Source organism: Panthera onca, chromosome B4 (assembly GCF_046562875.1).
Source record: "Panthera onca isolate mPanOnc1 chromosome B4, mPanOnc1 haplotype 2, whole genome shotgun sequence".
NCBI classification, from domain to species: Eukaryota; Metazoa; Chordata; class Mammalia; order Carnivora; family Felidae; genus Panthera; species Panthera onca.
The window spans coordinates 134,148,513-134,163,070 of NC_138345.1; the positions used below are offsets into that span (position 1 = coordinate 134,148,513).

At 47.0% G+C, this 14,558-nt stretch overlaps 1 protein-coding gene and 1 pseudogene across 2 annotated transcripts in view; both read left to right on the top strand.

Annotated features, from left to right (window-relative positions):
- ACO2 (aconitase 2) overlaps positions 1-14,558 on the top strand; it is a 56,671-nt gene that overhangs the window by 7,662 nt on the left and 34,451 nt on the right. The window lies entirely within an intron of this gene.
- LOC132693675 (small ribosomal subunit protein uS8 pseudogene) lies at positions 4,884-5,359 on the top strand (annotated as a pseudogene).

Sequence of the window (14,558 nt, forward strand, 5' to 3'; positions counted from 1 at the left end):
AATCTTCTCCCATTCCGTCGGTTGCCTTTTAGTTTTGATGATTGTTTCCTTCTCTGTGCAGAAGCTTTTTATTTTGATGAGGTCCCAGTAGTTCATTTTTGCTTTTGTTTCCCTTGCCTCCAGAGACACGTTGAGTAAGAAGTTGCTGCCACCAAGACCAAAGAGGTTTTTGCCTGCCTTGTCCTCGAGGATTTTGATGGCTTCCTGTCTTACATTGAGGTCTTTCATCCATTTTGAGTTTGTTTCTGTGGATGGTGTAAGAAAGTGGTCCAGGTTCATTCTTCTGCATGTCGCTGTCCAGTTTTCCCAGCACCACTTGTTGAAGAGACTGTCTTTATTCCATTGGATGTTCTTTCCTGCTTTGTCAAAGATTAGTTGGCCATACGTTTGTGGGTCCATTTCTGGGTTCTCCATTCTGTTCCATTGATCTGAGTGTCTTTTTGTGCCAGTGCCATACTGTCTTGATGATTGCAGCTTTGTAGTATAGCTTGAAGTCCGGGATTGTGATGCCTCCTGCTTTGGTTTTCTTTTTCAAGATTGCTTTGGCTATTCGGGGTCTTTTCTGGTTCCATACAAACTTTAGGATTATTTGTTCTAGCTCTGTGAAGAATACTGGTGTTATTTTGTTAGGGATTGCATTGAATATGTAGATTGCTTTGGGTAATATCGACATTTTAACAATATTTGTTCCTCCTATCCAGGAGCATGGAATCTTTTTCCGTTTTTTTGTGTCTTCTTCAATTTCTCTCATAAGCTTTCTATACTTTTCAGTGTATAGATTTTCCACCTCTTTGGTTGGGTTTATTCCTAGGTATTTTATGGTTTTTTGGTACAGCTGTAAGTGGGATCAATAGTAGGACTGTGTGTATAAAGTACCTAGTGCAGGGGGCGCCTGGGTGGCTCAGGTCATGATCTCACAGTTCATGGATTTGAGCCCTACATCGGGGTCGCTGCTGTCCGCACGGAGCCCATTTCTTTTTTTTCTTTTTTCAACGTTTTTTTTTTTTTTTTTTTTTTATTTTTGGGACAGAGAGAGACAGAGCATGAACGGGGGAGGGGCAGAGAGAGAGGGAGACACAGAATCGGAAACAGGCTCCAGGCTCCGAGCCATCAGCCCAGAGCCTGACGCGGGGCTCGAACTCACGGACCGCGAGATCGTGACCTGGCTGAAGTCGGACGCTTAACCGACTGCGCCACCCAGGCGCCCCGGAGCCCATTTCTTATCTCTGTCCCCCCTCTCTCTGCCCCTCCCCTGCTGGTTTGTTTTTTCTCTCAATAAATAAGTAAACTTGAAAAAAAAAAAAGTAAATAGGGCAAATCTGGTGCCAGGTACGGGTGCTTGGTGAAAGTTGGTCTCAGTCTCCAGCTCTTGAGATGGCTTATAGCCTCCATTGCCTTGGCGTTTTTCCTGAGCTCTTACGTTTGAAAAAATACTGGCTGTAAGGAAACTGCTTGTTCCTCCCCTAATCTCCATGGAGTTCGGGTATGTAGTAGTTCAGGAAAACCTTTTGGTGCTTCTGTAAGAGTTGGGAGAAGAGGGGGCACCTGGGTGGCTCAGTCGGGTAAGCATCCAACTTTGGCTCAGGTCATGATCTCATAGTTTGTGAGTTCGAGCCCTGCGTCGGGCTCTGTGCTGACAGCCTAGAGCCTGGAGCCTACTTCAGATTCCGTGTCTCTCCCTCTCTCTACACCTCTCCTGCTCATACTCTGTGTCACTCTGTCAATAATAAATAAACGTTACAAAAAAAAATTAAAAAAGAGTTGGGAGAAGAGGCAGAAATGAATCTGTTGGCTTCCTGATTTTGTTCTCTAAATTGAAGGGCAACATTGGGAAAATGAGCTTTAGAATTGCACTTGTTGTATTTTTATCATCGAAGTCCAGGTCCTGGGGGAAGTTTGGCCTAGTGGGGAGTATTCCTGCTTCTGCCCTGCAGGGTCTGAGACAGCTTTGGGAGCTTCAATTCTGGGGCCAGTTGTGCAAGGAACCAAAGAGGTCTCAGGAGCCCCCTTAACCCCTACACTTCAGTGCTGTGTAGTTGGGTTCCTTCACCTTCTGGACATTTGTGGTGGTGTTCTTTAAAAAAAAATTTTTTTTTAATGTTTATTTTTGAGAGAGCGAGAGATGCACAGAGTGAGCCGGGCGGGGGTGGGGGGGGGGCAGAGAGAGAGGGAGGCACAGAATCCAAAGCATGCTCCAGGCTCTGCCTGAGTTGTCAGCATGGAGCTGGATGCAGGGCTTGAACCTACGAACTGCAAGATCATGACCTGAGCTGAAGATGGACACTCAACCGACTGAGCCACCAAGGCGCCCCCATGTTCTTACTGTTCACTGAGAGAGCTATAGAGCTGGTTTAAGACAAAGGCCCTGCCTGTGGACGAGCTTATATGCTGGTGAGGAAGAAGTCACTTAACCTCAACACGCTGAAGCAAGGAGGGAAGGGGTGTGGGCCATTGTGGAACTTGGGCGTCATGGGGGCGTGTTTAGTGTGCTCCACACTATCGCCGGTGTCAGAGATCCCGGTCACTGAGCTAACTCTCATTTTACAACGACTGCCTCGTTTGCCTTCACAACACCCATAAGAAGCAGGTATCGTTAGCCTGTTTTCATGATGAAACTGAGAACCACAGAGGTTCAGTAGTTTGTCTGGCACGCAGCAGAGCCAGATTCTGAATGCACATTCGTTTGATTGCAGGACCCAGGGTTTTTACCACTCGACCAAACTTTGCCCAGAGCACTTCCCAGAGATAGGGAGTAGAAAGTAGATCTCTGTGGAGTAGGCTGGATATAGGGGACACAGTTCATTTGGGTCCCGCCCTATTTGGGGGCCTTCATTGCCTCCTGCCCCAAATACCAGCCAAACTTGAGAGGGAGAGGCTAGAGGTGAGAGTCCCACAGAGGCAGCTTTATTCCTTGACTGAGCTGTGGGTCGGCCTCACAGGCTGCCTATTGAGCTTGCAGAAGATGCCCTTCCTAAGTGTGTTAGTGCAGAGCTGTTGCCCCGGGGGCCAGAGTAGGGCTCAGGATTTGTATGCAGTTCACAGTGTGCCTGGAGTCCCTGCCACTGACACCAGCAGCAAAGGACAAGTAAGCAGATGAGTGCAGCTATCAATTCCTTAAAGGAACGTGTTGGAGCCCGTTTAGAGACTGTGACTTGGAGAGACACAGCTCCCTGCCCCCTTCCCAAGCCTCTGAACGGGACTGCATCTCCTTTTGTGCCTGCCAGTTGCATAGCAACCAAGCTAGCTGATTGCCTCCTGGCGGGAGAAAACTGTTTAGCTCTGGATTCTTGGGAGAGGTGCCAGGCATCACCTCCCAGGGGTGGGAGAAATTTGTTAGAAGCAGCAGAGGTGTGGGAAGCTGCTGCTTCTTAGGAGGGTGCTGACTGACAGGCATTCCTGTGTAGCCCACTAGACAGAGCCTGCCTGAGGCTTCCCTGCCAGGAAGAGCTGGGCAGCTACAAGCTAACAGCTATGAGCCGGAAGGCCGCTGAGGGTCATGGTCAGAGGAACCAGGGGTCTTACTCTACCGAGACCTTGAAGTCCTCCTGGTGAGATGTGCTGCCGCACAAGGTAGTGTGTTTCCCTGCTGCTGGACAGGGCTTGCATAGGTTGGATAGGTCATGTTAGACATTCAAGGGCAGCATGAGTGGATAGATGAGACCTTTTCAATCCCATTTCAGTTCTGCTATGTGCTGCCCTTGTGCTTGGGGCCTGCTCTCGGGCTCCTGGACTTCGTTTGCGAGCTAGGGACATGGTGGAAAACGGCACCCCATGGTGCTTTTTGTAATACACAGTGTGTTAGTAGCAGCATATCCTCCAAGGAGAACTGAGTAATAGCAACTTGCCTTTATTGAATGCCTGTCAGGAACCCAGCAACTGAGCTCTGTGCTTTTCATATATTTTTTCCTCAAAGAATGCGGTGTATTCGTAACTCTCCTCCCCATTCCAGTCCCCAAGGGCAAACACTGATAGGAATTTCGCGTTTATCATTCCAGACTTTTTTCTCTGCATTTGCAAAGCGGTACATTCTCTGTAATTGTCGCAAAATCCCACTCTTTTACCCCCATTTTACAGAACAGGAAACAGGCTCAAAGAGGTGAACAATCTTGTCCGAGGTCCCATAGCCAGGGGAGCTGCGATTCTAAGCCAGATCCATCCAGTTCCAGAGTGCATGCCCTTTTCTTTTACTTGGCATGGGTTGGAGTGTTTCCCCAGTGGCACTCTGCAGGTCAGAATGGGGCTGGTGACTTCTTTGTCTCTCCCTGAAGCAGCTGCCTCAAGAGACCAGGCCTCCTCCAGGAGCCCAGCCTGTTTGCACAGCTCAGCCACTTCTCCTTGGCTTGCCCCACATTCTGGGGCTCACCAACCCGTGGTTCCCTGAGACAATGCTGGCATGTGCCATGCTTCACAGGATGGACAAAAGGTCAGACTGGCCCAACCAGGCTGGCCTCCTGTCCGAGAATGTCAGTCCTTTTGGTTTGGACTGTTTTCTGAATAGAAGTGGTTTCAAGGGAAGACTTCTGTCCTTTGGGAAGAGAGAGTAGCATGTCTGGCTTTGGCCAGATGGGAAAGCGAGAGTTCTGTGTGGGTGTGCGCATGACGTGCCACAAGGTGCGTCCCTTTTCCTCTGCTTGTCTCCACGAACGGGTGCTGCTGGCTCAGCACCTCTGCTAGAGGCACTCAAAACGTGAACTTGAAAGCACGATGAAGAGGCTTGTGTTCAAATTATGGCTCTGCCTTCGTCTCTTTCATGACCAAATATTTCTTGAACTCCTGTGTGTCAGACATTGTTCTAGGCTCTGAGTATACATGGCAACCTGACTAGACAACTTTTCCGTAACTCCGTGCACTTGCCCGCCCCTCCCGTCCTCTTTCCGCCATCTTTCCGTGCCACCATAATGGTGCGCATGAATGTCCTGGCAGATGCTCTCAAGAGCATTAACAATGCTGAAAAGAGGCAAACGCCAGGTTCTTGTTAGGCTATGCTCCAAAGTCGTCGCCCGATTTCTGACTGTGATGGTGAAGCATGGTTACATTGGCGAATTTGAAATCATCGATGATCACAGAGCTGGGAAAATTGTTGTGAACCTCACAGGCAGGTCAAACAAGTGTAGAGTGATCAGCCCCAGGTTTGATGTACAACTCAAAGATCTAGAAAAATGGCAGAATAATCTGCTCCCGTCCTGCCAGTTTGGTTTCATTGTACTGACAACCTCAGCTGGCATCATGGACCATGAAAGCAAGATGAAAACACACAGGAGGGAAAATCCTGGGATTCTTTTTCCAGGGGTGTAATACAGTCATACAAATAAAATGCCTCACTGACAAGTTTTCTGCCTGCAGGGAGCTTACATTTTAGTGGAGTTTCTTTTTCATTTGTCGGAGTCTCCATTTTCTCATCTGTACAAGGGACAACCTGACTTGTCACAATCCCATTTGGCACAATTGTTGGGAAGGTGACATAAGATAGCCTTTGTGGGGGCGCCTGGGTGGCTTGGTCGGTTAAGCTTCCGACTTCAGCTCAGGTCATGATCTCACGGTCTGTGAGTTCGAGCCCCGCGTTGGGCTCTGTGCTGACAGCTCAGAGCCTGGAGCCTGTTTCAGATTCTGTGTTTCCCTCTCTCTCTGCTCCTCCCCCGTTCATGCTCTGTCTCTCTCTGTCTCAAAAATAAAATAAAACGTTAAAAAAAAGATAGCCTTTGTGACCTTGCCTGGCACAGTTTTTTTCATTTCATTTCTTGCCAGGCTCCCCAGTGGGGTCTGCTGTGGGTATGTTTCCCCTTCAGAATTTGTTCTGGGGGCACCTGGGTGGCTCAGTCGGTTAAGCGTCCGACTTCGGCTCAGGTCATGATCTCATTGCTCGTGAGTTGAAGCCCCGCATCAGGCTCTGTGTTGACAGCTCAGAACCTGGAACCTGCTTCAGATTCTGTCTCTGTCTCTCTGCCCCTCCCCTGCTCGTGCGCTCGCTCTCTCTCCCTCAAATATAAAATAAAACATCCAAAAAAAAAAAAAAAGAATTCTGTGTCAGTAGAGGTAAGATCAGCAGAGGCTCCCTTACTCCCTTGGAGCCCAAGAGATTTGCATCCCATCCAGTAAGGGAGGGGGCACTGCCAAGACCCAAGGAGCCAGACTCCACCGAAGGCACTCCGTCCGGTTCAGCAGTTGGGGCTAAGAGCCCCCATCGAGGGCTGAGCGCAGCGGGCTGTTGGGCCAGAACAGAGGTTGAGACACCTTCTGTAGCACAGCGAGAAGAGCATGGGCTCTGTAGCTTCCCAGCCACGTGACCTTGGGCAGGCCACTTCTGTCTCTGGGCCTCCGGGCCTTCGGGGCAGTTAGAGAGGCTGAACTTTGTACAGCAAGGTTTAGCAGAGTAGCTGGAATGGAGCAGAGTGACAGCTAACAGCTATTTAATACTCCAGAACAGTTCTGTGGGCATCTGGCTACTATGGGAGACTTCCACCCCACTGTAAAATTAGGGAGTTGTTTGACAGCAGAGGAAATGCGGTGTGGATTCCTACAGCGTTGAAGACACGACTAGGGTTTTCAAAGATTGGAAAGGCTGAGGTGTGGAAGAGTGACCAGGCTCATTTGATCTGGTTCCAAAGGGCAGGGCTAGGAAGTGAGGCCTGCTGAGTGTCAGACACTGGACCGGGTACTTTCCCACAGGTGCTCTCCTTAATCCTCACTGCGGCCTGGGAAGGTTATCCCCACTTAGAGATGGGATGTGTAGATGCTAAATACAGCCACACGAGGTTACGTAGCTTGTTGGGGGTGGAGTCGGGATTTGAGCCCAGGTCTCCAGTGCTGGAATCTGTGTTCTGATGTGATGGAGGCATGTTTCAGGTCAGTATAAGAAGCATTTGTTGTGGGGGGCGCCTGGGTGGCTCAGACGGTTTAAGCATCCAGCTCTTGATTTCGGCTCAGGTCATGATCTCCCGGTTTCGTGGGTATGAGCCCCACGTTAGCCTCTGTGCTGACAGTGCAGAGCCTGCTTGGGATATTCTGTCTGTCTGTCTGTCTCCCTCCCTCCCTCCCTCCCTCCCTCCCTCTCTCTTCCTCCTCCCTCCTCCTCCCTCCCCTCCCCATGCTCTCTCTGTCTCTCTCAAAATAAGTAAATTTAAAAAAAAAATATTAAAAACAAAAAAAAAGGCGTTTGTTGTGGTTGGGAAGTATCAGAAGTATCCAGTAGTGGAATAGGCTTTCAAGAAGAAAATGAGCTTCTTGGCCCCATCCTATTGAATTAGTGGCCTGGGGAGGTTGCTGAAGAGACGTTTCTGCTCAGTCCTGCTCTAGGCTCCTTTGTTCCAGAGGAAACAGAGGTTAGTAAGGGCTTAGTGAAAGTATCTCTTCTAGATAAGGGCTTGGTGTTTACCCATGAGAATTTCACAAGGCCTAGGACTTGGGTTCCAGGTGTGGGAAACAATTTTCCTATTTCTTGGTTGTTGTGATATTTGAGTTGGCTGGCCTTATGGGTGATCTCGGGAATGTCTGTGGGTCCTAGGGCCAGGTTGAACTGAGCATTGAGTATGTTTTACTTTTGGGCTTAGGAAATAAAAGCAAAATTCTAGTAGGTTATTATGGTTTTTTTAAATAAATTTTTTTAGTGTTTATTTTTGAGAGAACGAGAGACAGAGTGGGAGCAGGGGAGGGGCAGAGAGAGAGGGAGACACAGAATCCGAAGCCAGGCTCCAGGCTCTGAGCTGTCAGCACAGAGCCCGATGCGGGCTCGAACTCCCAAGCCATGGGATCATGACCTGAGCTGAAGTCAGATGCTTAACTGATTGAGCCGCCCAGGTGCCCCTATTATGTTTTTTTTATATGCCACAAACCATAATCGTTCTTCAAATAATACTGATCCATACTCCTTTTTCCCCAACCTCAGTAGTCAGCAAGTTGCAGTACTTGCTAATATCTGCTTTTAAGGTGAAGTTAATTTCTTAACTTTTTTTCTTGTTTATGGAGGTAATTACTCATTTTAGGAAAGTTGGAAAATACAGAGGTATGAAGAATATCAGGGGTGCCTGGGTGGCTCAGTTGGTTGAGCATACAACTTTTGATTTCGGCCTAGGTCATGATCCTGTGGGATTGAACCCTGTGGTGGGCTCTGTGCTGAGTGTGGAGCCTGCTTGTGATTGTCTCCCTCCCTCCCTCCCTCTGTCTCTGTCTCTCTCTCTCAAAATAAACATTTTTTTTTTTTTTTTAATTTTAAAAATTGTCTTTGCATAGAAACCTCAGCCATGATACCTGTTTGGTGTGGGTATAATGGGTGCTATGGTGCCAGTGACTTGGGGGGTGGTGGTTAGATTTGGCATGGAGCAGGTGTTTGCTGCCTCTCTCAGACTCACTGAGTATTAAATACCACTGAGTACCTGGTGTCAGACCAGGGAGTCTGGTGGGAGGAGTGGTGGTAGGTATCCCTGGGTGGGCTTCAGGGAGTCTAAAATCGTGTATTAGGTTTTTTCTAAATTTTCTTCATGAAGTATGTCCTGCTCTTTGAACTGGCTGGAAGAACCCTGGTAAATGCTATTTGAAAAACAAAAACCGGGGCGCCTGGGTGGCTCAGTTGGTTGAGCGTCCGACTTCGGCTCAGGTCACGATCTCGCGGTCCGTGAGTTCGAGCCCCGCGTCAGGCTCTGTGCTGAGTGCTCAGAGCCTGGAGCCTGTTTCAGATTCTGTGTCTCCCTCTCTCTCTGACCCTCCCCCGTTCATGCTCTGTCTCTCTGTCTCAAAAATAAATAAACGTTAAAAAAAAATTAAAAAAAAAAAAAAAAGACAAAAACCAAAAACCAAAATCTGCTTGTAGCATTTTACCTAATAGTTGGCATTTGGGGGGAGCCCATCCATGTCCTCTCCAACCTCACATAATGCTGCACCTATTACCCCCTTTTTCCACACAAGGAAATTGGGCTCAAAGGTGAAGCCTGTCTGAGGTCACGCAGCCAGTAAATGGTAGAGCTGGGCTTTGGAGCTAGATCTAGGTTTTCCATTGTGTGGCGTTGCCTCTTGTAAACCAAAGGTTGCGATTCAAATTTTAGCATAGGGAACCTCACCCAGCCTGACCTTCCACCATTTCCTGCTTTGTCTTTTGCATCTTACCGTTTGGAGTACTTAGTAGCTTTTACACACTTCACTTGAGATTCCGTGTCTTTTCCATACTGTCTGTCCTCTGAATGCCTTGCAAAGTCTTCTTTATCCTCCTCAGCCCCACTCAGTGAAACTTTGCCTGGCATCCCAGAGTTAATTGCTCCCTCTGCAGCACTCCTGCCTCTGGTTTGTGCTTCCTTGTTAGCATAGATGACAGTTGGTTGCATTTATGTGCTGGACTTGGTCAGACTAATATATATTAGCTTAGGGACTGTCTTACTCTTCTTGGTGTCTGTGTCCTGTTGCTTGGCACAGCATAAGTGCTCAAGTGTTAAAATGCATCCAGATCTCAAAAAAAAGGAAAACAAAAAACGCATACGGACTTCTTTCCTAAATAGTCTTCACAGCAGCTCGTTTAGATGCCTCCCATCTAGTGTTCCAGGGGGATCACAAGGTGTTGTAGCAAGACTCAGATGAGCTGTGGTTCAAGGTTGCTAGGGTGCTTTTCTCCTACCCCTACAAGTTCCCTCATGATTCCGGATTCCCTTTTACCTCTTCCCCTTATTTTATGCCATTTCCGCTGCACTTTGCTCCGGCCAAGCTGTCTTTCTCTGTCTTTCAGTTACAGGTGTTTTCCCGCCGTGGGGCCTTTGCACATGCTGTTCTGGGCCTGCGAGTTTGCTAGGACTCCCTCTCCTAAACCCCATTTGATTTGCCTGGCGAACTCCTGTAATGTTTCATTTCTCAGATTAAAATATCACTTTCTTGGGAGAAGCCATTCTCTCAGTCTAGCTTAGGTTCTCCACCTTTCTACTGTTTCAGCTGATTAATTTCATAGCACCTCTCTGACATAGCTGCTTATATTGTCCCTTGAGTGATTACTTGGTATCTGTCTTCTCCACCAAACTGTAAACTCAACATGGGCAGGGACTATGCCAATCATTAATTCAGACAGCACTGCACAAGTTCTGGGGCTTGATAAATATTTGTTTCATGAAGCAGTAACACCTTCGTTTAAATTAGGGAAGTAGTATGGTGGAAAAAGCTTGACTTGAGGCTTAAGTGGCTTGAGTTCTCCTAACTGCTGTTGACTAGGCATGTGACCTTGGGCTTTCATTTCTTCATCTGCCAAATGAAGAAAAAATACTTGGTGATCTGGGCTCACCTGGGGTTCATCTGATAATCTGTGATTCTAGATGAACTGTTTAATTAGCCGAGTTCGGGAGGGGGGGAGGGGGGCTTGGATAAGAATCCAGCTGCCTACTTGACATCTCCACCCAAGTGTCCTCACCCTCAAGCCTGCTCTCCCTGTCGCCTTCCCTGTTCAGTGCACAGCAGCGCCATTCTTTAAGTGGCTCGGGCCCAGAACCTCAGTGATATTCTTGACTCTTCTCTCACACCCCTTGGCCGGTTTGTCGGCATATCTTATTGTTACTACCTACAGAATATATCCAGACTCCAGCCCCTTCTCACTGCCTCTGCCACTCTTACTCTGGTCCAAATCACCATCATCTTTTTTTTTCATTATTTTTTTTTAGTGTTTATTTTGAGAGAGAGCGAGACAGAGTGCGCGCATGCTTAACGTGGGGCTCAAACTCCCAACCCTGAGATCAAGAGTCACATGCTCTACCAACTGAGCCAGCCAGGCGCCCCAGAGTTCTTTTCAAGGGATATTCCATTGTATGTGTGCATCACAGTTTCTTTATCTGTTCATCCATTGGTGGACACTTGGGTTCCTTCTGTATTTTGGCTGTTGTGAACAATGCTGTTCTCAGTATAGGTGTACAAATACCTCTCCTTGCTGTTCTTTGAACACAACAGTTGCCACCTCACTTTAGAGGATCCTTAGATTTTCTGTCTGGAATGCTCTTTCAGTCTGTAGGTTGGCTTGTACCTTTTGTCAGGTCATTGTTCACTGTCATTTTCTCAATGGAAGCCTTTCTCAGCTATCCTATAAAAAATTTTTTTTTAATGTTTATTATTTTTGAGAGAGGGAGGGCTGGGTAGGGGCCGTGAGAGGGAGACAGGGGATCCAAAGCTGGCTCTGTGCTGGAAGCAGAGAGCCTGATGCAGGGCTTGAACCCACAAACCGTGAGATCATGACCTGAGCCGAAGTCCAGAGTCCGGTGCTTAACCGATTGAGTCATCCAGGCACCCACCAACTATCCTATTTTATTTATTTATTTATTAAAAAAATTTTTTTTTTAATGTTTACTTTTGAGAGAGAGAGGAGAGGTGAGAGAGAAAGAGAGAAGGAGACAAAGAATTTGAAGCAGGCTCCAGGCTCTGAGCTGTTAACACAGAGCCCGATGTGGGGCCCAAACTCACGGACTGCGAGATCATGACCTGAGTCGAAGTTGGATGCTCAACTGACTGAGCCACCCAGGCGCCCCCCAACTATCCTATTTTATTTTATTTTTTAAAAAAAAATTTTTTTTTTTCAACGTTTATTTATTTTTGGGACAGAGAAAGACAGAGCATGAACGGGGGAGGGACAGAGAGAGAGGGAGACACAGAATCGGAAACAGGCTCCAGGCTCTGAGCCATCAGCCCAGAGCCTGATGCGGGGCTCGAACTCACGGATCGTGGGATCGTGAGATCGTGACCTGGCTGAAGTCGGACGCTTAACCAACTGCGCCACCCAGGCGCCCCCCAACTATCCTATTTTAAACTGCACCTTCCCCCCGCCACCTTGGCTCTTTTCTCCTTGCTCCTGCTTCATTATCTTTCATGATACTTATCAACGTCTGATTGAGGTTTTACTTTTTTTTTTTTTTTCCCTCTTTCTCTCACTCTGTCTTCCTCTAAGTCCCAAGAGGATCATTTTGTTCATTGCTGTATCCCAATGCCTAGAGTAGTGCCTGGCACCCAGAGTCATTCAGTAACTACTTGACAGATAGACAGATGCATGAATAGATGAATAAGGTTTGGTGGTAGGAGGGAGCGAGGACAGAGAGAATGGCAGTGAAGACCGATATTTTTCCCCGGTCAGCAGTGCTCATCACTTCTCAAATTTGGTTGCTACTGAGATTCTAAGGGTAAAATTAAAATCCCAGCTATTTCTTCTTTGTATCTTCTTTAGTGACTGTACCTGCCCCTCATTGACAATTGTGTTCTGGAAAAGTTGTATGCTAGCACCAGAATGTGCACACAGAATTGAGGGGATCAACATGGGGTGGCAGGTGTTGAATTTCTCCAAGTAAGGATACTGAAACAACACCTCCGTTGTTTGCATGCCACACAAATCATTGTCCCCTGTCAGCTTCCTTCCTCCTTCCTGCCTGCCTGCCTGCCTTCCTTCCTTCATCAGCGTCATTTCTTAAAGAGAAAGGGCCTTTTTAACACTAATGTTAAGTATAGGAAGGCATGGTTCAGAACAGAAGATGTGTTTTAAATTTAATAAATTTGGGGGGTGCCTGGGTGGCTCAGTCAGCTAAGTGTCTGACTTTGGCTCAGGTCATGATCTCATGGCTTGTGAGTTCGAGCCCTGCATTGGGCTCTCTGCTGTCAGTGCAGAGTCTGCTTTGGTTCCTGTCTCCCTCTCTCTGCCCCTCCCCAGCTCATGCTTTCTGTCTCAGAAATAAATAAAAACATCAAAAAAATTAGTAGATTTGACTTAAAAAAAAAACCAACTTGCTTTGTTGTCTTCATTTTTCCCATTTTCCTGGAGGATAGCTGTGTGGAGAGAGGCACCAAGTGGTCAGGCTGAGGTTTGGGTGCCTCTGGCACCTCAGACTGAATGCTGCAGAGAGCCTGATAATGCTCTGCAAAGGCCTAGGGCAATTGTGAGCAATTCCTTCCTTATGGCTGTTTGGCTCTGACATTTGTAACTCATTTTTTAAAATTGGAAGTTCTCGGGGCGCCTGGGTGGCGCAGTCGGTTAAGCGTCCGACTTCAGCCAGGTCACGATCTCACGGTCCGTGAGTTCGAGCCCCGCGTCAGGCTCTGGGCTGATGGCTCAGAGCCTGGAGCCTGTTTTCGATTCTGTGTCTCCCTCTCTCTCTGTCCCTCCCCCGTTCATGCTCTGTCTCTCTCTGTCCCAAAAATAAATAAACGTTGAAAAAAAAAAAAAAAATTGGAAGTTCTCTATGGCACAAAAACAGACACTCAGATCAATGGAACAGAATGGAGAACCCAGAAATGGACCCACAAACATATGGCCAGCTAATCTTTGACAAAGCAGGAAAGAACATCCAATGGAATGAAGACAGTCTCTTCAGCAAGTGGTGCTGGGAAAACTGGACAGCGACATGCAGAAGAATGAACCTGGACCAGTTTCTTAACACCATACACAAAAGTAAACTCAAAATGGATGAAAGACCTCAATGTAAGACAGGAAGCCATCAAAATCCTCGAGGAAAAAGCAGGCAAAAACCTCTTTCATCTTGCCCGCAGCAACTTCTTACTCAACATGTCTCCGGAGGCAAGGGAAACAAAAGCAAAAATGAACTACTGGGACCTCATCAAAATAAAAAGCTTCTGCACAGAGAAGGAAACAATCATCAAAACTAAAAGGCAACCGACGGAATGGGAGAAGATTTGCAAATGACACGTCAGATAAAGGGTTAGTATCCAAAATCTATAAAGAACTTATCAAATTCAACACCCAGAAAACAAATAATCCAGTGAAGAAATGGGCAAAAGACATGAATAGACACTTCTCCAAAGAAGACATCCAGATGGCCAGCCGGCACATGAAAGTATGCTCCACATCACTCATCATCAGGGAAATACAAATCAAAACCACCATGAGATACCACCTCACACCTGTCAGAATGGCTAACATTCACAACTCGGACAACAACAGATGTTGGCGAGGATGCGGAGAAAGAGGATCTCTTTTGCACTGTTTGTGGGAATGCAAGCTGGTGCAGCCACTCTGGAGAACAGTATGGAGGTCCCTCAAAAATCTAAAAATAGACCTACCCTACGACCCAGCAATTGCACTACTAGGTATTTATCCAAGGGATACAGGTGTGCTGTTTTGAAGGGACACATGCACCCCAATGTTTATAGTAGCACTATCAACAATTGCCAGAGTATGGAAAGAGCCCAAATGTCCATCGATGGATGAATGGATAAAGAAGATGTGGTGTGTGTGTGTATATATATATATATATATATATATATATATATATATATATATATATATATATACACAATGGAGTATTACTCAGCAATCAAAAAGAATGCAGTCTTGCCATTTGCAACTACGTGGATGGAACTAGAGCGTATTGTGCTAAGTGAAATTAGAGAAAGACAAGTATCATATGACTTCACTCATGAGGACTTCAAGACACAGAACTGATGAACAGGAGGGAAGGGTAACAAAAATAATACAAAAACAGGGAGGGGGACAAAACATAAGAGACTCTTAAATATGGAGAACAAACAGAGGGTTACTAGAGGGGTTGTGGGAGGGGGGATGGGCTAAATGGGTCAGGGGCATTAAGGAATCTACTGAAATCGTTGCA